Source organism: Lontra canadensis, unplaced genomic scaffold (assembly GCF_010015895.1).
Source record: "Lontra canadensis isolate GAN:19392208 unplaced genomic scaffold, GSC_riverotter_1.0 scaffold25, whole genome shotgun sequence".
NCBI classification, from domain to species: domain Eukaryota; kingdom Metazoa; phylum Chordata; class Mammalia; order Carnivora; family Mustelidae; genus Lontra; species Lontra canadensis.
This window is the reverse complement of record NW_022631019.1, coordinates 227,707-251,327: the sequence shown is the minus strand read 5'-3', so window position 1 is coordinate 251,327 and position 23,621 is coordinate 227,707. Positions and strand designations below refer to the sequence as shown.

The 23,621-nt window shown below is 59.8% G+C and overlaps 1 pseudogene; it reads left to right on the top strand.

Annotated features, from left to right (window-relative positions):
* Positions 1 to 15,166: 15,166 nt before the first annotated feature.
* LOC116871330 lies at positions 15,167 to 20,470 on the top strand (annotated as a pseudogene).
* The last annotated feature ends 3,151 nt before the right edge of the window (positions 20,471 to 23,621 follow it).

Sequence of the window (23,621 nt, the reverse complement as noted above, 5' to 3'; positions counted from 1 at the left end):
TGGGTCCAGGGTCCAGCAGAGAGACCTGTGTGGGTACGGCAAGCAGTGCGAGGAAGCTGGATGGCCCGTTAGGACCAGCGGTGGACGGAGGACCCAGGGCGGGGGGACAGGAGTGGGTGTGTTGAGCACTGCTGCAGAAGCAGGCCTGTGTGGGTGGGGACAGAGGAAGTAGGAAGTGGGTGGTAGCATCTATGGGTGGGGCCCTGGGCGGGGACATGTGACGACATTGGCTCTGGACCTGGAGTGCAGGATGCTGGCGGGGGGGGGGCCTTGAGGAGAGGAAGTGGGGACAGTCTGAGGGAGAAGCTCACAGCTGCTTCGATGACAGTGACTTCAAGCCAATGCCCTGCCCAGCGAGACGGGGCAGGTCAAGGCTGGAAGAGGACCTCACTGGAAGAGGACCCTGCCCCCGGCCTGGGTCTGGGGGGCAAACAGGCCCCTTTGTGCCCACACCTGTTTCATGGGTGGGACTACCTCTCCTCCCCAATGCTATGGGCCTCTGGTCTAACTGAGGCCTGGGACATGACCTTATACAGTGCCTCGGGGACCCCAGCATCACACCAGAGGGTGTGGGCCTCCATGGCCCCACCCATTTCTGCCAGCAGCCACAGCACCCCCAGAATGGGGTGGGGGCTGGGCCAGGGTCCCAGGGATGTGGGAGCTTCGTGAAGACCCTCCATCCCATTTGATTGATTGATGGGTGTCCTGGCCTGCCAGGGGCTGCTCCTGGGCCAGGTGTCAGGAGACTGGGCAGACCGTGCCCCAGGGCTTCTGTCTGTGTGGGGTGAAGGCAGGATGCCCATGGCCTGTGCTGGGGACAGAGTTTGGCCACACAGCCACGTCGGCTTCTGGAACGAGCTAAGCAAAGTGCAGATGTGCCTCACTTTTGCCGAAGTAAAATGCTGCCCCAGGTAGTGCGGCCACGGACGCTGGAGAAACGGACCATCTGCATGGACCATGTGCACGGAAGTCAGTCCCGAGCAGCGGTCAAGGGCGGGGCAGGCACACGGTGTGGCTGACTTTGGGGGAGCGCCGCGTCCTAGCGGGGCAGTAAGTGCTCTGGGCTCCACTTCATGACGTATGCCAGAGCGGTCGGGGCTATCCCGTGCTCGTCGTCCCCTGTGGGCTGTTGTCCACCGTGGTCTGGGCCAAGCACAGCAGGACACGGAATGGGCTTCAGCTAATGAATGCCACCTCGGCATCAGGTCTTCCAAGGAAAAAAGTCTGTCCGGGGATTTTCGTGCCTCGGCCATGTGAGGAGGCTGAAGGCACCCATGGAGACTGTGTCCAGCAGATCTGGGACTTCGGGGTGAACTAGAAGGCACCAGGGGACCCAGGAGATGGTCCTGATGCCTGGATTGCTCCGAGGGGTCCCTCTTACCCTCACTCTGCTGCCTGAGGGGGGCGTGTATCCGAGGGTTCCCTAAGCTCATCACCCTGGCTGCTTTGCTGTCCCCAGTGGGCGCATGGTGGCTCCCTGGGCTTCTTCAGCTGAGGGTCAGACCTGCCCCTACAGGTGGCTGTCGACCTGATGGGCAGAGACCCCTGCCCCACAGCCACTCCTGGTTCACATCCCGCAGAGCTCCCCAGGCCCCAGCTACTCCCCATGGGGACACACATCCCTCTTGGGGGGTGTGTTCTGGGCTGGGATCTCTGAGCAGCATGCCTGTCTTGTTAAGGAGGTCCCTGTCCCAGTGAACCAGCAGGCCTGGGCCCATCCATGGCCCAGGAGGATCCCCTCACCTGCCCAAGGGGTGAGACCCTGGAGTTTACTTGCCCACCCAGGGCATCACCCCGGGACACAGCCTCCTGTCCCAACAGCTCCCCCACATGGATGTACCCCCCAAGGGGCTCCTCTCTTCCGACCTCACACTACAGACTCCCAGAGACCCACTCACGTGCCCCTTAGCTCTGCCTGGACACTGAGAGGCACAGGGATCACACCAGGGGCACCCCAGGTCTTGTTTCAGGGTAGAGCAGTAGAGAGGACATCTCCAACACCACTGTCACTCTGCTGTCACCCTGGGTCCGACTCTGGCTGCCTTTCCTTCTCTCTGTCATATACGGGGTCCTCCCTCCTCGGGGTCAGATACAGGGGTCCTCCATCTCAGGACAGTCTATCACCCCATGAGGAGGGAACCTGGCAGAAGGAAGGAGCCTACACCCTCCCTACAAAGTACATGACCCCGGAACATGGCCCACACCCCCATCATCCAATATCCGCGGAAGAGGTCCCATCCATCCCCTTGGGCTCCAGGTCATCTGTCCTGCTCTCCGAGGGCAAGGATCCCATCCAGGGTGCTGTCCCCAAGCACTCTGGTGGACTGGCCTCTTCCTCTGTCTGGACGCCAGGCTCTGGGCAGGCCCCAGGGGGGTTTGGGCTGCAGGCATGTGTCCACATGTGAGTGCCTGCAAGCGCTTGTGAACACCCAGGTCGGACTCCGGGAGCATCTGCAAGGGGCTTGTCTGGGGTCACAGGACCTGACCGGATGCCACGCTGACTGAGGTCAGGGCTGGGAGGTGGGCTGTGGGCAGGGCTCATGAGGACAGTCTCGCTCACGGTGGACACTGTGTGCGTAGAAATGCCAGCGTGTGGACAGGCGTGTACGTACAGCTGGGTGACCCAGGCACACGTGCAGGGTGCACATGCGCGTGCACACTCAGTGTCCTGGGCCTCTCCCCTCCTCGGGACGTCAGCTGGTACAAGAGGAGGAGAAACTGCATTGGCTTTTGGGGTCATAGCCTTGCTGTGGCCCCTCAGAGGAGTAGTGCAGAGGGGGTTCCCCCGGCAAGGGCCTCCGTGTTTCTGTCTGTTTGCAAAGTGAGGCTTTCTGTGTTCTTGTCCTGAGGGACCCCTGGAGAAGACCAGCTCGGACCCTGGGCCTTGGACAGGAAGTCTGGGGCGGCTGGGAGGGGCATGGGCGCTGGCCTTGGCCGTCAGGTGGGGCAGTCATGAGATGCTTCCCAGAGGGGGCTCTGCAGGGCCAGAGTGGACCGGGAGGCAGCCAGGGGTGGGGTGAGAGCTGGGTGTACGGCAGCTCACCCCAGGCAGCTGTGGCCCCAGTGGTCGAACACCTGCTCCCCCAAGTCTCTCGCACCCCAGTGTCATCCCAGCTCTGCTCACTCCAACATCCGTCAGGAAAGGAAAATGGGTAAAACCCACGGAGACAAACCTGCAAGGGACACTGGCCCTAACAGGGTCCAACGGGGGGGGGCAGTCCTTGAGTCCAGCAGATCTGGGAGATCTGGGTGCGGACCAGACAGACAGACTCACAGATGAGGGGCTCCGTGCAAGAAAAGGAGGAGCCAAGAGCACCCCGAGATGGGGCAGGGATCCAGACACAGAGAAGCTTCCCCTCTGAGGGCATTCGCGAAAGAGGACACAGAGACCTCAGTGTCACAGAGAAGACTGCGGAGCGTGTTTCACGACCTTGACATAGAGAAGTCATTAGAACACAATACAAACCCGCAACAGGAAAACCCTCCAAAGAGCCCTCGCGAGGAAAGACACGGGGAACAAAGTGAAAATTCAAGGACAGGCTGATGGAAGAGTTTCATCGCGTCTTACAGGATCAGGGTTAACCCAGAGCCCCTCCCCTCCCACCATCCCGTCCCCCCTTCAGGGGCACCTCTAGGTGCAGGTGCCCTAGAGAAGCCTGAAGGCAGGAGGGCCCCGGGGCTCTACCACCTTTCCTTCCCGAGGAGCCTCCCTTTGTGAGGGACACCCCCCTTCTCTGCTTTTTGTCTTTTCCAAAATGAATCCCAAAGAAGGGCCTGAAGCCTGAGCAGCTGCAAGTGGTGGCCACAGCTGGTGGTGGCCACAGCGGGTGGTGGCCGCAGCATGTGGCCAAGAAGAGGTCCCGGGAGGGGGCTGGGAGCCGCAGCTTCGAGAAATGCTGCTTTGCTTTCCGGACTACGGCCCTGCACTGTCACACAGGCTGGAAACAGAAATGGAGTCCCTCTGTGTGTAAAACATCGAACTTTTCATTTGCAGGTCCTGCCGGCTTAGAGCCCACGTTCTCCTGAGGGCCTGGGCCAGCAGCCCCCACACAGGGTGCCCCGCCGAGCTCCAGAAGCCGGAATCTGGGGAGCCAGGGCAGGGCCGCTGGTGACCTCCTGGGGGGCTGCCTGCACCCCGTCTGGGGCGGACCCCAAGGAGGGGAGAGCTGTGAGGCCAGCCTGACCATGAGCGGGCTCCTGACCCACAGACTCCTCGTGTAGGGGCAAAACGGAGTCTCGGTGTCAGGCAGGAGCCCGTGTCGAGCAAGGAGCCCAGCGGCGAAGGGCACCGAGGCTGTCGACAGGACCAGCACTACCCCAGGGCACCCCAGGATACCCAGGTCCCCCCCAAGACTGGCAACCGGCAGGAGCAGAGGGGAGCTGCGGGGCGAAGACCAAGTCATTCCGTCGAAGGGGAGGATTTTTGCAGCAAACTGTCAGGTTCCTCAGACACCGACCCCTGGAAAGGCGGCTGCTGTGGAAGGCCTGAACAGCACGGAGACCCCGGGGGCCCTTCCCTGCTCCAATGTCAGCCGCAGGACGGACCCCTGAGGGCTGACCTGCGCCCGACCCAGCCCCGTCTCCACTGCGCGCCCACACACAGACTGCACACTTGCTTTGTTAACGTCCTGCCCCTGTTACTGGGTTTGCTGTGTACGGTTTGTCTTCGGTCCTGCCCTGCGTGCCGAGTAAGGAGCCAGGTTTAATCACACGGTGAAACGTCATGGAGTTTGGGATCCCTGCTCTGCTTGACAATTGTGATTAACTTTGCTTTGCAGTTGAATAAAGCTGACATTTGGAAAGACACGACGCCTGTGTGCCCTCACCACACCGAGGCGGGAGGCCCCTCCGTCCCCCAAACGTCCAGAGGCCACCACGTAATGTCCCTCCCCTCAGAAGACACAGGTCTGGCCCCACCGTCCAGGACGCTGGGGACTAGCATGTGTCTGATCCAAAGGTCATTCAGAAATGCTCCCAGCCAGCACCTGTCATCTTAGCGGGCAGACCAGGCTGTGGCACCAGTCGGCGGGGAGGACACCGTCCTGGGGTGAAGGGTGCTTCCTTGAAATTGCACGCGTTTAAACCCAGCTTTCTGGAACATTCACCGCTTTCACAGACTAGCAAAGCCATGGCCACCCCCCTGGTGGGGAGGGAGCTGTCTCAGTCGGGATGGGCCCTCCTGCATGCCCCTGTGGCCTGGGCTCCCCCCCTTCCTGTGTCTCCCAGATTCCCTCACGGCCTGTCCAGAGAACAAGGCTGCTAACATCCAGAGTGTGATGGAAGCTCCCGGAAGCAGTCAGACCCGGGTGGGGGTGGGGGAGAGGAAGGGCCACGTCCTGTTCCTGGAGCAGGTGGAAAGCAGGAAGCCGCTGTTGGCATGTAGCCAGGTGGAGCCTGTGTGGGTGAGCCCAGCCTGGCCTGGCTGGCCGGGGGGTTGGCAGCGGGTCAAGACTGCTCCAGTCCTGATGGGGCTCAGGAGAGCAGAGCCTGCGGCCTCAAGCGTCTCTGTGGGGCTGATCCAGGCCGCCCGCCCCTCCCAGGGCGCCTGAGCTGAGCCAGAGGTGGGAAGGCCACAGGGGCACACACGTCTGGAAGTGAGCTGAACGGGACTCGGGGTGGCCCACCCCTGAGGATGGGGCCAGAGGACAGCCCGCGACGCTGACCACCAGCGCCAGGGCCCTCCTCCCTGTGTGTGTGCATGCGCGTGTGCGCGTTTGCGTGTGAGCATGGGTGATGCGGGAGTGTGGGACTGTGTGCACGTGTTACTGAACACACATGTGTGCGGGCACGAGTGTGTGTCGCCCAGAGAAAGGCGTCGGAGGGGCTCCAGGAGAGCAGGGGCTGCAGTTGGCGCGGGCTCCTGACCCTGGGAAGGTGGGCTGTGCCTGAGAGGCCAGGGAGACCCCAGCCCTCTTCCCACGGCTGCTTGCTGTGCCCACCCCAAAGGCCTCTGTCAGCTCCTGTGACAGAAGGCCCTGAACACTTCCCCAAGGTCACAGGGATCTGAACCCAGGCCCGGAGGCTGTGCCGCAGCCCTGAGGCGGGCCAGTGGGGGCTGGAGCAGTCCTTTCTCCAAGAAACCCCCAAAGCCTCCAGGGGTTTGCTCCTGCAGTCAGGCTCGGGGGTCCCAGAGCCCCCCCACAAAGAGGCCCCAGAAGGACCCACAGCAACAGACACTGTAGAGGGCTGGCGAGGGGAGGACCACAGGCCCCAGGTCCTGAGGTGGGGGCCCGAGGACCCAACACAAGGCTGTGGAAGGGGTAGCAGGAGGCGGAGGTAGAGCTCAGACGCTTGGCTTCTGGCAGGCACCTGCCCTCTTCTGGGAAACCGACTCCAAGGATTGATTTGGTGATGGGGACACAGAGATGTGCTGTGACCAGCAAGCTTGCCTGTCCTGTTCCAAGCTCCCCTTCAGTCCACAGACACCGCCTGCCGCTGGGAAGGGGCCCACCCAGAGGTCGGGCAGGAAGCTGGGGCAACCTGGGGTTTTAGACCCCTTCATTCACGTCCTGCCCAGCTGTGCGGGCTCCCCAGGCAGACGCGGCCCAGTCCCTGCCCTTCCCCTCCCCCCATGGGTGCACAGGCCCCAGGAAAGGAGAGAGCGTGCGGAGACCCCCGGCTTGGAGGATCCGCCCCCCCCCCCCCCCCCCCGCAGAGCCGCGGGCGGGGCGGGGGGCTGGGACGGGCCTCAGCCTTTGTCTCCCGCACCTGGCGGGGCTCGGGTTTCCTTATGCAAAGCTAAGCTTCCCACCCACCCGCACCCTCCCACCTTCCCAGGATGAGCGCTGTCCCCAGGGTGAGGCCGCCACAAAGCGCCCTGCCCGCATTGTTAGCTGGAAAAGCCAAGGAGAGGCGGGGCTGCAGGGTCGCGGACAGGTGCGCGCGGGCTCCAGAGGCCCTGGTATGAGCGAGCTTGCAGAGGGAGTGGGCTGGGGCCGCCTGGGTCCCCTCCGAGGCTGGACTGGACCCAGCCGGCCGGCAGGAGTGAGGTCCGCTATCCCTACAGAGGGGCTTGAGGCCAAGGACCCAGGACTCACTGACCTCGGGGCAGGCCGGGCCTCTGGCCCTTCCACCCCCACGGGTCTGCTACCCCGCCCCCAGAGTGCCGAGCAGAACAGCGGCGAAAGGGTTAAGCCCGCCTGGGCGGTGCCTTTGTTTGCTGGAGATCTGCACCTGCTTTTGAATTAACCCAGACAAATGAAGGGGGGGAAGGCTCCAGTCCTAACAGAAAAAGTGTCCGCCCTCCTGTCTGTCTCACAAGACCTTGCCTGGGCAGAGACACCACCCCCCACTCCAGGGGACCAGAGCCCACCCCAACCCCTTCCAGCCCTCAGCAGAAGGCAGGTGTCTGCTCACATCCGACAAGCTTCAAGTTCTGCACTTGGACTCCTCCACCAAGCAAGCTGCCTCAGCCCTGTGCCCCACACCCTCCCCCCGGGAGCGGCTGTCCAGGCCTGCACCCCAAAAGCTGAGACCCCCCCACCCCAGGCTCTGTGCTCCCCTTTGCTGTCTGGCAGTGATCAGAGCCACTGCTCAGGGCGGAAGTTCTAGCAGCCCCAGGACCATTGCATCAGCCGCACCCCCGAGACTGTTTGGGGATCAGGCATTTTTCCTGTGGCTTGCCAGCTGACACCCCGCAGGCCACCAGCAGCCCCTCGCCCCTGCAGCCCCCTCTGACCCCACCCGCTCTGCTACAGGGTGGCCACAGCTGTCCCCCACGGGCCAGCCCAGCCTGTCTACCTGGTGTGGACCCCATAGCACCCTCCCCAGGGCACGGGGCTCCCCAGTTCTCCACTCACCGCCCCCCAAACGCTTGTGTCCTGCAGCCTCTGCTCAGCTCAGAGACATCCAGGGCTGCCTCCTCCGCCCCCACCATCCCTAGCCCCCAGCTGCCCTCCCCCCCGGGCCCCCCCAGGGCACAGAGAGCCAGGGAATAAATGTCTGTCTTGGCCTCAGAGGGTGTGTGTGGACTCAAAGCTACGGGTCTGGACACTTTCCCTTATTTCCCTCTGCAGGTGCACGTGCTCTTAGAAGGGGACCATGGAAGGCCCCTCAGCCCAGGCTCGGACATACACCACCACCCCTGGGCCACAGACCCCTGGAACCCCGAGGCCCTGCTCTCTGACCTGGGCACCCATCCCACACAGGACTGACCACGCGAGGGGACAGGAGCGTGTTTGGGAAGTGCTCCCACTGTAGACCATTCACGTCTCTCCCCAGCTCCGTGTTCACTGGCTGCACCCTGCACGCTGGAGAGCTGTGGTGGGGGTGTACACCGTGGAAAGGGACAAATGCCACAGCTAGGTACCCACCCCAACCCCCGCTCCCCCAGACCCAGGCCCCGGCCAGCTGTTAAACATTTACTAGCTTGCCATGGCCTGGGACAACCCCATTTCCTGGGGACAGAGGTGGCAAGACCCTCCAGTCCCTGCCCAGGGAGCTGTGGAGGGGGTGTAAGGGCGCAGGTCTCATGACCCAAATGTCCCGGGCAGCCTTGGGCCCTCTCAACAGGGCGGCCAGAGCGGACAGCGGCCCTGGGGCCTGGCTTCCTACAGGGGCCTGGGGGACGGTCAGAGGCTGTAGGCAGCACACCTGCCTTGGGAAGTGGGTTCACGGGGGCGGGGGAGGGAGGCTTTCCCAGGCTTCCAGCACATCTTTGACATTAAAACCCTCTGGAGCCACAGGTATATGTTGGTGCAGGCTCAGGCCGGAGCAGCCCCCTAGGGATGCTGCTGGAGACAACTGTGGTTAGGGTCAAACAGCCCACTCACCCCTTCCACACCACTCCCTTCTGGCCCGGAGGGAACCGCACACCCACCCTGCGGTGGCACTAGGGAGGCTTGGGTTTGGACCAGGGTCCATGTCAGCCACAGCCCTGGCCCCCAGCCTCCATGTGTCCTCCTCCCCAGGCCTTGGTGGTCAGTTGAGCTCTCCAACAGGACCCCATCATCCACAAGTCCTTCCTTGGGTCTTCACCTCTACCGCCAAACTCCACGCTCTCCCTCTGAAGGCTATTTCTGGGGGACCAGCCCGAAAGCGGGCCTGTGACCTGGATGCCTTTTCCAGGGTGCTTGTGTGGCCACATTCTGGGCACCTGTTTGCAGAATGCCAGAAAGAGTTGGCACCTATCCTCTCAGGGGTCCAGGAAGCCCTGCAGACGCCACCTGCTCCCAAGGCCAGGAGAAGCTCTCAGAGATGCCCAGGGTGTGATGACAGCTCCAGGACCCCAGGACCTTCAGGCTGGCCTGCGCAGGGACCTTTGCTCCCTTGAGGCCACCTCATCTGCTGAAGTGGCACATGGTGACGTCCTGGGAGGCAAGGACAGCCCATCTCGGATGTTGTTTTTGGTGTTAGCAGGACGCGAGGAATGGGTTTATGGAGAGAAGTGACTGATACGTTCAGTTCTCAGAGTGGGATGGGGAGGTGTGGAGAGGGCCGGAGAAAGATCTGTGCAGGGAGAGGGCGAGCCCGGACTTGGGATTTCCCAGCGAGCTGATGTTCAACTGCGCTATTACATTAGGCATCTGTTTCTTAGGAGAGAGAGAGCCCTAAGTGTCTTCCCAAGCACTAGCTTTCCTAGGCACCAAGTAAGGCGACTCACAGCAAAGATGTGTGAATTAATCAAACTGTTCTTTTTCGGGGAAACCAAACACAGAATCTATATTCCAGGACATTTCCTTCTCCCCAGACCAATGACCTACTGGACCAAATTCCAGAAAACTCTGTGCTTGTCCACACAGTCCCGGGAACCCTGGCCTCGCCTGTCAACCCATGTCACGGATAGACAGACATTGTGGGTGTCCCCAAAGTTCCTTCTGCTGACACTGGCACAAACCTGACAGGTTAGAGGGAGAGGCAATTGTTCGGTCCCTGGGGGGCCCAGGAGGCAGGTTTCTGCAGAAACAGTTAAAGGCCCACCCAGGGTTAATCAAGCGGGGTAGGACGTGAGACATTCTAGTACAAGGCTGGTTGTCCCCACTGGCTGCCTGGGAGTAGAGACTTTGAATCCAACATAGGAGTTCGTGCCAGGAGCGCTCAGCTTGACAACTGGGGGCTGCTGAGGTCCTGGGCTCGAGGGGAGGATGCCAGGTGCAGCCCGCTCCCAGCCTGTCTCTCTCTGGCCTCCCTGAGCAGTAGCGCAGATGACATACGTGCACACGGGAGCATCGCGCTCACCATCACCCCTTTGGGAAGGGCACAGCAGGAGCCAAGGACAGGAGACCCCGGCCCACCACCAGGGATGCTGCAGACTGGCCAGGACACCCAGCAGCACACTGCGGACAGACCACACACATTCAGCACACCTCATGGGGGGCTCGCCCTGCCTCCCGTCATGTGTGGTGGGGGGGCCTCAGGATGCCTCCTTGCAGGCACCTTACAGATGTTCCTGATTCTGGTGACCTGAACAGACCACTGTCTCCGAAGACCCAAGTGCCAAGAGCCGCCCACCCCTACAGCTGTGAGGGTTTCACTTTTCAGGTTTGCAAAGGTGTCCCCCACTCCAAGTGACACCTCACCTCCAGTGAAGACAGGTGCCCACCCAGACCCCTGCCAGCAGGTGCACAGCCCCCACTGCCCAGCGCTCTTATCCGTCTCCTGGGGAAGGTTACCCTCAAAATCACGACTGATACTCAGTAGGGAAGCTTGGCCTGATCTCCAAGGCCAGAAGCTCCTTGCTTCCTTGTTCCCTGAGGTCCCCCTTACCCCAGTACTCCCTACACAGGGTCCCCTGCCCTGAGCTCTGCTCCCAGAAAATGGGCCTGTGTCTGATTCTTGCCTTCCTGACAAACAGTGAATCTGAACCTTTCTCCAGCCTAATTGCTCACTGGTCTGGTCGTTGGCTCACCAGGGCAGAGCCCATACCCACCTTCTGTAGAGCTCCTTGTGTTTTTCTTGACAATTTATGAGTTCTTAACTCTGATTCAACTCTGATTTAACTTTGATACTATTTAAGTGTGACTGTAAGGAAATATGGGGAAAAATACATTTACTGTGTTTCTCCAGAGTCTGTATGAGAGGAAAACTTAAAAAAAAAAAATCATTAATATCCTCAAAGAGATAAAATATTCTGATCACAGTAAAAGATCAGAGAGTTGTAGAAATAAATATGCAGAGAACCAAATGAATTCTTGGAAATTAATATTTCAGAATAAGTGAAAAGCTCACTAAGGGAGTTGGAACACAGAATTAAAGAATTTCCTTGAAAGTAAAGCCAGAAGACCAGGAAAAGGAATTAAGAAAGGTCATTAGAGACCAGTATAAGAGGTCCGGGATCCCAATATTTACCACAGAAAGAGGGAACAGAGAAAGCAGAGGGAAGAAAGAATTAAAAATTAATAATTCAAGAAAATTTCTTAGAACTGAAGGACAGGAGTTCCCAGACCAAAAGAGTCACTGGGCATTTAGGAAAAGAGATGGAAATGAATCCACACAAAGGTCATTTTCATGAACTGTCAGAACACTGGGGACAAAAAGGAGGCCCAAAACCCTTCCAGCAAGGGAAAAAAGTGGTTTTCATACCACAGATCAGGAGTTAAACAACATCACATTTGCCCACAGCAGCATCAGAAACTGGGAGGCACTGGGATAACGGACTCACAGTTTAGAGGAAAAACAGAGTCGCGTACACAGCCAGACTATCACGTAAGCAAGCAACAGCGGATTAAAGTCGTTTTAAAGCCACGGGTCTGCCATGTGCCCTTTTCCAAGGAGCTGCTGAAGGACGTGTTCCACCACAACCAGGACTAACTGAGAGAGAGGAAGACATGAGGTCCAGGAAATCCAGCCAAGGGAGAAGCAAAAGGAATCTTTAGGTTGAAAACAAGGGAGATTTTGAGGTGCCAGCCCTGCCACCGACCCAGGAGGACTGACCAGGACTGGAGCAGGGCATTTGCCTCCGACATACCCCCATGTGTTCAAATTTAAGCCACTGGCAAGAATCTGAGGATGAATTAGTAATGAGTTCAGAGAAAACAGCAAGCGCGAAGGAAGAAAGACGATTATTAACTCCAGGGAAAACAACACATGTGTGGGCTGGGACGATAGCCATGGCCTGCCCTTGGCCCGGAGGGAACACACATCTAACCCTGGATTATGACGTAGCCCGACTGGGAACACTGGGGACGCGAGTGTGGGGGGCAGGGAGAGGTGGGAGAAGTAAGTGCTGTCTTCTGCAGGATGAATTCAGCAGATAATACCTAAAACTGAGACACCAGGAAGCCGTTTAATGACGTTGTCGCACAGATGCAGGCAAACAGCGCAGGAATCGTCTGGAATATGGAAGGGGTTGTCTCCTGGGATGGCATGGGGTGACTCGGAGCTGTGTTTGTCTTATAGGAATGCTGCATACTTACACTACACACAAATATAGCTATGATCAAGAAATGAAATAAAAATTCAGTGGGATACCCTCCACCCCGCGAAGCCCGGGAGTCGCTTCAGCAGTGCCCGAGTGACTCGTGATGCCTGTGATGACTGCTCACTAACCCTGGCTGCGAACTTACCTGCTCCCCTACCGCAGCCGTCCTGCTCTCCAGCTCCTCCTCTGACAGACAGCAGGGACAACATCCATCTCCTGTGCCGAGGACATACTTGGTCTGACACCCCGACCCCGAGCCCACCCTCTTGGGCAGGCCTGGTCTCCACCATATTCTGACGTTTTGCCATGGGACCGCTCGCGGCCCAGCCCCGCGGTCGGAGCCGCCCTGTGTTTTAGGTCGCGTGTCACCGACAAAACACGCTGCATCGACACCCTGGGCTCCAAATCTCGGCGGGTTCAAGTTCAGCTTTGATGGAGGAAGCGGCCCTACCCCAGCCACTCGGAATTCCGTACCTTTAGGGCAGGGCACGGTATACATCTGGCTCGTGAAATGGAATAAATTCGGCTCCCTTGCGAGTGCTTTCTGCCATCGTCATGTCTAGGAATGTGAAGGAGTTCAGTCTTGCTCCCTCCCTCCCTGGGCCCCCAGGATTCTGGCTGTCACCTTCGGAGATCGCTGGGTCATAACGAACGGTCTAGGGACTTAACAGTCACCCTTCTCCAGAGGACGCTCAAAGCCCCACACCCGTTATAGAGGTCCAAGACCCCCATTCTGCCGGGAAGCCCATGGGTCATCCTGTGGCCTTTTTGTGCAGCCACTGGGGCTGGATTTAAAACAGGTCACCATGCTGTGGGGCCTCAGGCCTCCTGCCTGGCCGGCACTGGCCCACGGGCCCCCTCCAGCTTTCCCAGATATTTTCCAACACTCCCAAAGGTGTGCCTGGGCCACAATCCCTCCCCACCCCCAACAAACAGCAGAAGCACCACCAGGTTTCTGTAAGACCCTTCACCTGACGCAGCCCCTTCCAAAGACCCCCACTTTCTCTCACAGGGTCATGGCCTGGGGACCTCCCCACGGGCCCTAAGGCCTCAGCGTCCCTGGCAACACCAAGACATCCCGGAGACCGTGGGCTGGACCACAGCTTGGCAAGAAAGGCGGCAGCGTTGGTGGGAGCTTTCCAGCCAGCCCTGGTCAGAGGCAGAGGTGGTCAGCACAGACCCCACAAGACCAACTCCTCCCTGGTGCTTTCCCGGAAGCCGCAGTCCTACCTGGTCCCTGGGAGGATGGCGGGGTGGCGGAGAATCGTCGGCAGGCGCGGCTTCCCGGGGCTGCCTTATCGTGGCCTGGCTGGGCGGAATGCGGTGGAAACCTTTGCCTGGTACAGCCGGCCTCTGCAACACAGCCCAGGAATTTTGCGTTGAATAATTTTTAACTTCTGCTGAGAGAAAACCAGGGTTGTATATAGTGTCTGTCTACATAGGAATGCCAAGGGCTTTTACTTAAAAATAAATACCTCAATAATCACAAGGAAACCTGCTTTGGGAGAAAAGAGAGAAAAGAACAGGAAAAAGAACAGAGAAAGATAGCGGTCGGGGGGAGTTAGGGGCCTCGCTGGCCGTCACGCTGGGCTGCATGCCAGGTCTGGCCACCCCCACTGCAGTGAAGCGGAGGGTGGGCATCCCGGCTGGGGCCCCGGGGGGTGCGGGCTGGAACCCTTTTTGACACTCCTCTGGGTGTAAAGCTGGCTGGCCACCCCTCCCCCACCTACCAGTCCCCCAACCCCCCTAGCCCTGGAACCCCATGCCCAGGACTGCGGTTTTTCTCAACAGTCTCATACTGGAGACCTCTGCGGCCCGCAGACCCTGCGTGCCATTCTCCTGGCCGTCATTCCTGTCCTCAGCCAAGGCTCAGGCCTGTCACCCTGTGGCTGGACTAGACAGAGGCCACACGGAGCTCTTGGGAGCCTGTGGACGACGGGAGAGGGGACCGCCCAGCAGGCCCTGTGCGGAAGAACCATTACACAGTGAGCCAGGAAGCTCACAGCCTGAAACCGAAGCTCCCCTTGACCTCAACTTTCTCCAGCTCTGGGACGGGCCCCACTGACACTTGCCAGGGCCGTTGCAGAGGCCTGCAGCCTGGTGTGGGCTGGGAGGGGCGTCACCATCTGCTGCAGAGGACAGGGGCCCAGGCAGCCCGGCTCTGTCATGGGCTCGGGTCCCCGAGAATCGCCCTAGGGAATCTTGTGCGTGGAGGGACTGAGCTGGGGAGGGCTTTTGTGCAGCACTTTTGTCCAGGGTCCTGGGTGGGTGGGTCAGGAGGGACTACCACCAGGCTCCCACCCAGGGTCCCCAGCCTCCTCATGAAGCATAAAGCATTGCGTGATCCCTGAGCAGCCCATCCCTGGTCAGCTCCCAGACACGGCCAGGGACCGTGGAGCTGTCTGATAGCAGGCCCTCTGTCCAAGCAGGGCAGGTACCACTACAGGCCAGGGCTGGGAATAAATCTCAGGAACCCGTGTGGGAGCCAGGGGCTTCCTCAGGACCCACCCTGTGACACGGCGGACGCCAAGCTGTCGGGAAGAGGGGACGAAGCAAGCCAAGGCAGGGCCGCAGGCCAGGGCCCCTGGTAGCCACGGGGACACCTGCTGGGGCACGGGCCTGGGCCGCAGGGAGCCGGGGCTCCTTGGACACGAGGGCCCTAGTCCTTCTCACCTGGGTGGGGGGAGCAGGTCACACGCTCACCTCCGCGCCCCTCCCCGCGGAACCAGGCCGTTGCTCTGGGGTGGGCGTTGTCAGCCCTCCTGTGCACGGAGCCGTTTGTTCACCCTGCGTCGGGTCTCGGGACGCATGGGGTCGCTCCAGAAGCGCTCCCAGCGCCGGGTCTGTGCTCTGCAGCCACCGGCCCGCACGCTGGATGCCCGGGGCTTCCCGACGGCTCTGTGGGGCGCCCCACCCGCTGGCCACATCCAGCCAGGCTGCCTGTGCACACCTAGGCGCCCCGTCTGGACTCGCGGCCACATCCGTGCGCACACTGGCGCTCCGTGTCGGACAGTCCCAGGCAAATTCTTGTGATTCATTGGCGCGTCTGCCACGGCCCTCGTGCTTGGCCGCGTTTCTGTGTGAGGTCTTCAGACTCGCAGCCGTGTCCTCTGGGATAGGCTCGTTCATAGCCTTTGCTCCTTTTCTCACGTTTTTGGATGGGATTTCTATCTTTTCCCTGCTAAACTGCCCAGTTCCTTTTGTAACCTTGATAATGGTCTCTATGGATTTGCTCAGCGAGCTCAGGGTCTATCTGGTCTGAATCCCCCACTTGGATGGAACCAGATGTGCCTGCTGGCGACCTGATGGCTGGCACGCCCGAGGTGTTGGGTCGGGTCTCCCTCCCTGACCCCGGGCGCCAGGCAGCAGCGGGTTCTCCAGCCTCTCCTGCCCCTGCTGTGGGGGGATCCAGCCGTTTTTGCTCCATATCGTGATCCTGTCTCCCTACCTCCCCCACCGCAGCTGGCTTGTCCAGGTGCAGCCCCTGCTCGTCCATCCCTGGGCTCTGCAGCTCTCTCCAGTCCATGTCTCACTTTGCCTGAACCAGCTGGTTTGTAAAACTGTCCCTTTGCTCTGTGCCCACAGCCCGGAAGAGCTGGCCCCCTCCACTCTCTGTTTGTGATACCTACTGAGTTATTCATGCCCTTTCCTCTCACAAATTTTAGGGTAAATGTATCTGGTTCTCGAAAAATCTCCCGCTGTCATTTGGAGCAGGACTGCACGGGCTTTGCAGGTGTGTGTGGAGGGACGGGCTGTGGGGGAAGCTCAGTCCACCCAGGAGCTCAGTGCCCTCTCAGCGCCTCCGCCGCACCCGCGGGCCTGCCTGAGGCTGGCGGTTCTTCCCACAGATGCTGTGTGTACTTGGTCAGCTCCCAGACACGCTATCATTTCCTCAAGATTGTGAACCGCCTTTTCTTGCTGGTGGTTAGTGCTGGTGTATACCATACGATGGGTGGTTTTCATCACTGAAAATGAGGTGAGGGGTGCCGGGGCGGCTCCGCAGGCTACGTGACTGACTTCATTTCAGCTCTGGCCTTGACCGAAGCTTCTGAGTTCAGGCCCAACTTTGGGCTCCACACTGGGCAAGGAGCCTACCTAAAAAATTTTTATGTTATGTAAAATTCACCTCTTTTTTTTTTTTCTAAGGTAAGCTCTACACCCAACATGGGTCTTGAACTCACAACCCCAGTATCAAGAGTCAGATGCTCTACCGGCCGAGCCAGCCAGGCACCCCTAAAATTTGCCACTTGGAAGTGTGTGTTCCAGCGGCACTGAGCATGTTTCCGTGAAGCGGAGCCATGGCCGCGTCTGCCCGCCTCCAGAGCACTTTCGTTGTCCCAGAGAGACTGTCGGCTACTGCACCACCATCCTGCTCTACCCCTGGATTTGCCTGTCCTGGGCATTTCGTAGTAAAAGAATCATGCAACACGTGACGCTCTGTGTCTGGCTTCTTTACTATTCTTTATTGTGATGTTGATCTTTTGATTGTGATGAAATATACTTCACATAAAATTTACCATTTTAACTTTTTCTGGGTACACAGCTCGGGGGCATGGACACACTCACACTGTGGGACCACCATCCCCACTGTCCATCTCCAGAACTTTCCATGTTCCCAAGCTGACCCTCTGTCCCATGAGACACACTCCCCACCCAGCCCCTGGTGCCACCATCTGCTGCCTGTATGAACTCAATCAGTCCAGTTTCCTGGCGAAGTGAAGCCATACAGTGTTTGTCCTTTCGTGACTGGCTGATCCCACTCAGCACAATGTCCTTGAGATAATGGTTCCTGTAGGTCAGTCTCTTACTGGGCTCTTATTCTAATAGTTTATCCATCAGTTCTGTTAGTTTTTCCAGATGGGTGATCATATCTTCTGCAAATAACATCCATTGTTATCTCTTCTCTTATATCTGGGTGCTAGGCCTCTCGCGGATTTTCCTTCCTCGTCCCGTTGAGCAGGTCTCCAGAACCATGTGGAGCTGGGGCCGTGCCATGGGGCACCCTGACCTGACCCAGGTCTTAAAGAGAATGGGTGGGAGGCCTGCCGGGGGCCCGTGATGCCTGGGGTGAGGTTTCAGGGTGTGGGTCTCCTCATGTTCCTGAGCTTCTAGGAACACTTCCCTAAGAGGTATCTTTAAAATCACAATAGATTAGGGGCGCCTGGGTGGCTCAGTGGGTTAAGTCTCTGCCTTTGGCTCGGGTCGTGATCCCAGGACCCCCGTGTCGGGCTCTCTGCTCAGCGGGGAGCCTGCTTCCTCCTCTCTCTCTCTGCCTCTCTGCCTCCCTGTGATCTCTGTCTGTCAAATAAATAAACAAAATCTTTAAAAAAAAATCACAGTTGGGTCGGTTCTAAGATTTATTAAAAACCTTTCCTGCATCAGGTGAGGTGATCACTCTCTTCTCCTTGTGTCACTCTAGCAAACCATGCTTGCATTTTGTGAGGAAACTTTCAGTCGTCGTGTGTTATTTTTAATGCACCACCCCATGGGCACGGTTACAGAGAAGATCTCCATGTTGAGAGCCCAAACCCCCATCCCCATGCCCACAGGCCAGCAGGGCCCCCCTCCCCACAGTGTACTCAACTCCTCTGCCCCGGCCTCCCCTGGGCCAGTCCTCGTCCTGGGAGGAGCGACGATGCCCCTGGAATCAGGGCAGGCTCCCGACAGGAGACACTGAGCGCCAGGCTTCCAGACACATCGGGGGGCCTCCCAGCGGGCTCCCTGCTGCCTGTGTATCCCGTGCTGGGTGCTGGGGAGTGAGCAGAGTGGAAGGTCCCTCCCCTCCCATCCTGGGGACATCACAAGGCCTCCTGGAACTGGGGGACCATCCGAGGCGTCCAGGGCAGATGGCGACCTCAGGTGCCGTGTTAGGGTGTTGTAAGATGCGGATTCTAACGACAGCTGGCTCTTTCTGTAGGTCTCAGAGAGTCCAGCAAAGGAACAGAGACAACATTTCAGAAAACAGACGGTCACATGACGGAACATATCTCACCCTTTCCAAGGGAAGACACAACAGAAAGAGCTTCGTGTCCAATGCACAAGCCATTTAAGGAACCGACAGGTCAGACTCCTCGGGCTCTCAGGATAAGTCCTTTTCACAAGGGAAGTGCTTGCGGGGGGCTGCACTTAGGAAAATAACCGGCCCCGAGAGTTGCAGAAACATGGGACCATCAAGCACCCCTGAGCCAAGTTTGTTCAAATACGAAAATCGAGATGGGCGCCAGGGCAGCCTAAGGGACCAGAGAAAAGCACGAGCCAGACGGGCCGAAGCCTGGGGTGTGTGCTTGCCGCTACCAAACCCGGGAGCCTCATGCCTGAGTCTGTGGGAAGCCCAGCAATGCTGCAGCAGGGACACCTCCCAGGCGACAGAGGTGGGGAGAGGGACACTCCAGCCACCACCTGGACGGTGCCCGCGAGCTCTGACAGGGAGCAGGTGGGTCCTAGGCACTGAGGCTGTGTCAGTGAGGGACACGAACCAGGTCTTGGGAGACTGGGGGTTTTAGTCCCGGGGCAACCTGTAGACTGAGCAGTGGAAGGGAGGCAGGGGGTGAGGGTCTCGGGAAGGGTTCCCAGCAAGGGAAATGGCCTGGGAGGGAAAGTGGACAGAGTGGACAGGGTGAGGGAAGAATGCAGGCAGGTGCAACCCAGGGGCGCAGGTGCAGCGTTGGGGGGAGGCTTATGGCCAGGGAAGGCAAGTGTGGCCAAGGGGCAGGCACAGCTGGCAAAACAGCTGGGTATGTCTGGGGGACAGGTGTTGCCAGGGTGGGCCCTAGCTGACTCGCTAGGGTTAGTGGTTGGGTCTGTGGGGAAACCACAAATGTACAGGGTTGGCAAGGGACGAGATATCCCCAGCCCTGGCAGGAGTGACGAGTGTGGACAGCAAACAGGCCAGGGTCAACCATGCTTTCCTGGGAGCAGGTCTGACAATGAGGGTGACCAGCAGGCCCAGTCAAGAGGGTCAGAGAGAAGTTGTGCTGGAACCCCACATGTCCCCAGACAGCCGAGAGGCCCAAGAGGTTGTGTGTGCCCTAAGCACCAAAGTGGGGGGCACTGGGCCTGCCCTGAGGCCTGGGAACAGGATCTGGTGTTGGAGCCAGCGCTGACATGAGTCTCCACCTTGTGGCCCACACCAGCTTTCTGTCCTGCGCCTCTGGGACCATCCCCTCTGCTACGCGGACCTCTCGAATGTCCAGGGCAGGGCAGGGCAGGGCAGCTGTGAGGGTGGGTGATGTTCAGGGACACTTGGGGGCTAGACCTGCCAACATCTACCAGCACATATGTGGTGGAGACGCGGCCTGGAGAGTTCTGCGTGTGTGTATACATGTGTGTCCCCTCCCCCCACACACAGTGTCAGGGCGGGTGGGGGAGGACAGGGTCCAACCCTTGGCTGGGAAGTCTGCCCAGGTCCAAGGCAGTCTGGAGTCTGGGGAGCCTGGGCTTGGACACAGGGTCAGAACTGTGAGAACCCACAGGCTGGGGGCAGCTGCACGGCCCAGAGCAGCCAGGCAGAACCTGGGGTTCTGGGCAGAGCAGCTCCTGACTCTGGTGCTGGAGAAGGCCTTCCCCGCCGAGCTTGGGTGTGCCGGGTTTCTGCACCCTCGAAAGGCCAAAGGCTCACAGCAGATGGCCATCTACGCTCCCGGGATGGGAGGGATGTCTGTGATGCGCTGGGAGCCAATGAAGGAGCCTTTCGCTCTGGATGAAGTGTGGCTTCCGGGAGCCAGGGTGCTGGAATGGCCCTCATCTGGCCAGACTCCACTGAAGAAATAAGAAGGCGCCTGAGGCCCACGGCCCACGTGGGAGACTCAGGTGAGTGCGACGCTTGCCGCCCTTGGGCCCCGGGGGCATCTCCTGGAGGCCTCAGCAACAAGGTGGTTGGCCGTGGGAGCCCGGAAGGGAACAAGCTGCTCCCAGCCGTTAGCCGCCTCCAGAGCCAGACAGATGGCACGACAGGAGAGGTTCACCGTGAGCCTCCTCGGAGCCTGTGCAGCCCGGACCCCTGACCGCAGCCGGCCCTGCAGGAGGGGACTGGCAGGTCCCCAGGCAGGCAGCACCAGCTCCTGCAAGTGGCTGGTGAGTCCCATGGTTACCAAAGGGGCCCCGGGGGTGTGAGCCAGGCGGTGGGCGCGATCGCGGGCCACCCCCGGGTCTCCCACTAGCACGCGTTGCTGGAAGCCTCAGCGCGGGCGCGTGTGCCGGGAGCGCCCGCCGTCCCACGCCAGCCCACGGGCGGCTCTGCCCTGATGACGGAGTCGCTGCTCAGGAAAACACATAGAACTGTTCGAAGGAGGCCGCCGGCACGGGTCCGCGCCCAACAGGTGCCCTCACTGCCGTCTGGGGGCATTTCCTTATAATCATTTTTTTCCCCTTATAATCTTTTCTACACAGTGATGCAAATATACGGCTAAAAACCAATTCTGCTTTTCCCATTCAAGGTCACACTGTCTTTTCTCCCCTTTCGTTTTCACGCACTCACCGGACACGGCTTAGTGGCCGCAGGTCATGACATTACCTGCCCACGATGGGGTTTGCACACGATGGTTTCTGCGGGGTCAGGCGAGCACCTCGTCTCTCGTTTCTGCTGAGAATTCTCAGGAGCCACCCAGATGGCTAGTGCCCAGGGCGGCCAGTGTGCTGGTTTGTAGAGGAGACATGGGGAAGCTGAGTCGCTCACCCGGGGCCCGGCCAGGAGCAGGGACTGAGAACCCGGCCCCACGATCTTCAGGTCAGCCACGTCCTGGGATCCCCACCGAGGGGCAGGCCACACACCTCCCTTGGCGCTGCTCCTTGGGGACACTGGGACCACCCCGCAGGCCAACACTCAGGGGTGGCTGAGGGCCCCTGCTCTTAGGCAGAGTTGTGCGGCCTCCCTTGGCCCTTCGTCTGCCTCCCTAGCGAGAGGTAGTGCTGCACCCTTCTCACTACCTGGACAGCCGTAAGGGTGCCTTGGGAGGTAAGGGATGCTATGGGGTCTGCAGTGGGCTTTTGCTAATTTAAAGGCGGCTGTGTGCCTCATGTTTGCACCAGGGAACTTGGGGACTGTCAGCAGGGGCGTGGCCCTCAGCTGGGACCAGGCTTCTCAGTCCCTGGATGGCCCAGCTCCCTAGAAGCGTGCGAGTCAGGCTTCTAAGTGCTGTGTCACCTGTGTGCCCACACAGCAGAGGGAACGAGCCCCAGGAGGTCCCCAGGGGGTCAGGGAGAGCACAGGGGCTGTTCTGCATCCTTGTGGCCGGGTTCCTAGAGGACACGCCTCAGCCACAACAGCCCCTCCCAAGAGGAGCAAGGCCTGGGGGTGGTGCCACCTGGGGAGGTCGGCACCATCCCCAGGGGCTCCGACCAGATAAGCCTACCAGCCCCTTCTCGCCATTCCTGAGCTCTGGGGAGGGGGCGGCCATCCCTTCACGGAGTGCAGGCCTCAGGTGACTCTCCGGACCACAAACCCCGTGCCGTGAAGGCGTTCGGGGCTCTGGGTCCCCTTAGTCCCCTTTGCCTCCACTATCATCTCATCGGCACACGGACACTCAGCACCAGGACACGTCCCGGGCCCTACGGGCCGCCGGCCAGCTCCTGGCACCATGATGCCCCCGCGCGTCCTGCACAGGAGGAAGGTGTCCAAGCGCTCCTCACCGTAGCCTCCTGCCAGGGAGGACAGCTTTAGCTTTACACTCCGTGGAGCCCCGAATCCTCCAGACACAGCCCAGCTGCTCTCCAGGGGCCTGCGGCTCCCCACCCCTCCTCTGTCCCTTGCTGACCACCTTTCTGCTGCGGTTTGCTCTTGCACCTGCACTGTGGCTCCGAGACGCTTCTCTGGCCTCTGTTCTGCTGAGCCCTTAACAGCCAAATAAATATTTGTGCAGGGTGGTGCTCAGGGTTATGTATGAAATGGGCCTAAAGTCAGAAGATCTGGTGGTGGCCCTATAAGGGCCTGGGTGTCCAGGGGAGCACGGGGACGACAGGCCCATTGTCGTGCTGCATTCTAGGCCTCCCTACCCAGACGGGAAGGCAGAGCTCCCTGGTCGGCCGCCTCTGCGTCAGGCAAAGGCCAGCAAAGAGCTGGGCAGAACGAGGTGGTAGGAGCCCTGGGGAATGCGAGGTGCATGGAATGTCCTTAGCAGAGATTGGTCAGAATGTGGCAGGGTCCTGGAGGCAAGCAGAGTGCAGGGCGAGGGGCTCCCACGGCAGCCACTCGCCCCTGAGCTCCCACGGCGTTTCCCACAGTGGCTGTATCGGTTATCCACTGCTCCAGGGCCAGGGACCCCACTTCTGTGGGTGGGAACGCCAGGCATTTGTCCTCTCTTTCGGTGGCCCAGGGACTCAGAGCCGCTGACGGGGCAGAAGGCTGTCCCTGCTGTACAGGGCGGGGCTGCACCAGCCCAGAGCTTGGCCGGAGGACCCCACGGGGCTGCCCACGAGGGCTGGCGTCCCCCCGGGCGGGCAGCCCTGGACGGAGCCCCGTGACCAGCTGTGGCCTTTTTAAAACCAGTCTGGAAAGTGTTGCTCTCTGAGTTCTGTTGCATTGTGTGTACCAGGAGGCGAGTCCAGGGGCAGGGAGGGGATGGGTGCCCAGCGGACAAGTACCTCACAGTGGGATGCCTGCGGCTCTCAGAGTTGGCCGGCCACAGGGGCTTCAATTTCGACCAGCCACTGGTCAGGGTCGCTGCCCAATTGGTTTTGTTTGGTTTCGCTTTTTCCCCGGAAGCTTTCAGCCCATTTATGGGTTTGCTTGTTCGTGCGGACTGATGGACTGTGGCTGGTTGCTGAAGAGCATAAAGTGGGAGGAGTTTGGAGAAGACGCACATTTAATTCATACAAATTCTTGGGTGCACATGACCTTCATGGGACAGGCCTTCTCTCCAGAGACCCCCGGAACAAACCTGCCTGCTGAGGTCCCTGGTCCCCGAGGTCCGACAGCGTCCTGCTCTACGGAAGTGTTGCCACGTGCTGTCCTTAGCTGGCCTTTTCAAGCAGCAAACCTAACTTTCATGAGAACAGCCCTGTTTCTGTGGTCGGTCACTCAGGTGGCTCTGCGGCACCTTGGACTTGGCCATGAGTCTCCAACACAAGTCAGCGTCTGCGCTGACTTTGTGTCAACTTGGCTGTGCCACAAGGGCCTCAGATGCGTGGTCAAACATTATTCCTGGTGTTTCTGCGAGGGTGATTCTGGGTGAGACGAACGAGCAAACTGGGGTAAAGCAGGTGGTCTTTCCGGCGGCGGCCCCCACTGGTCTCCTGCCTCTGCCCCTGGCCTGGGGCCGCACTGCAG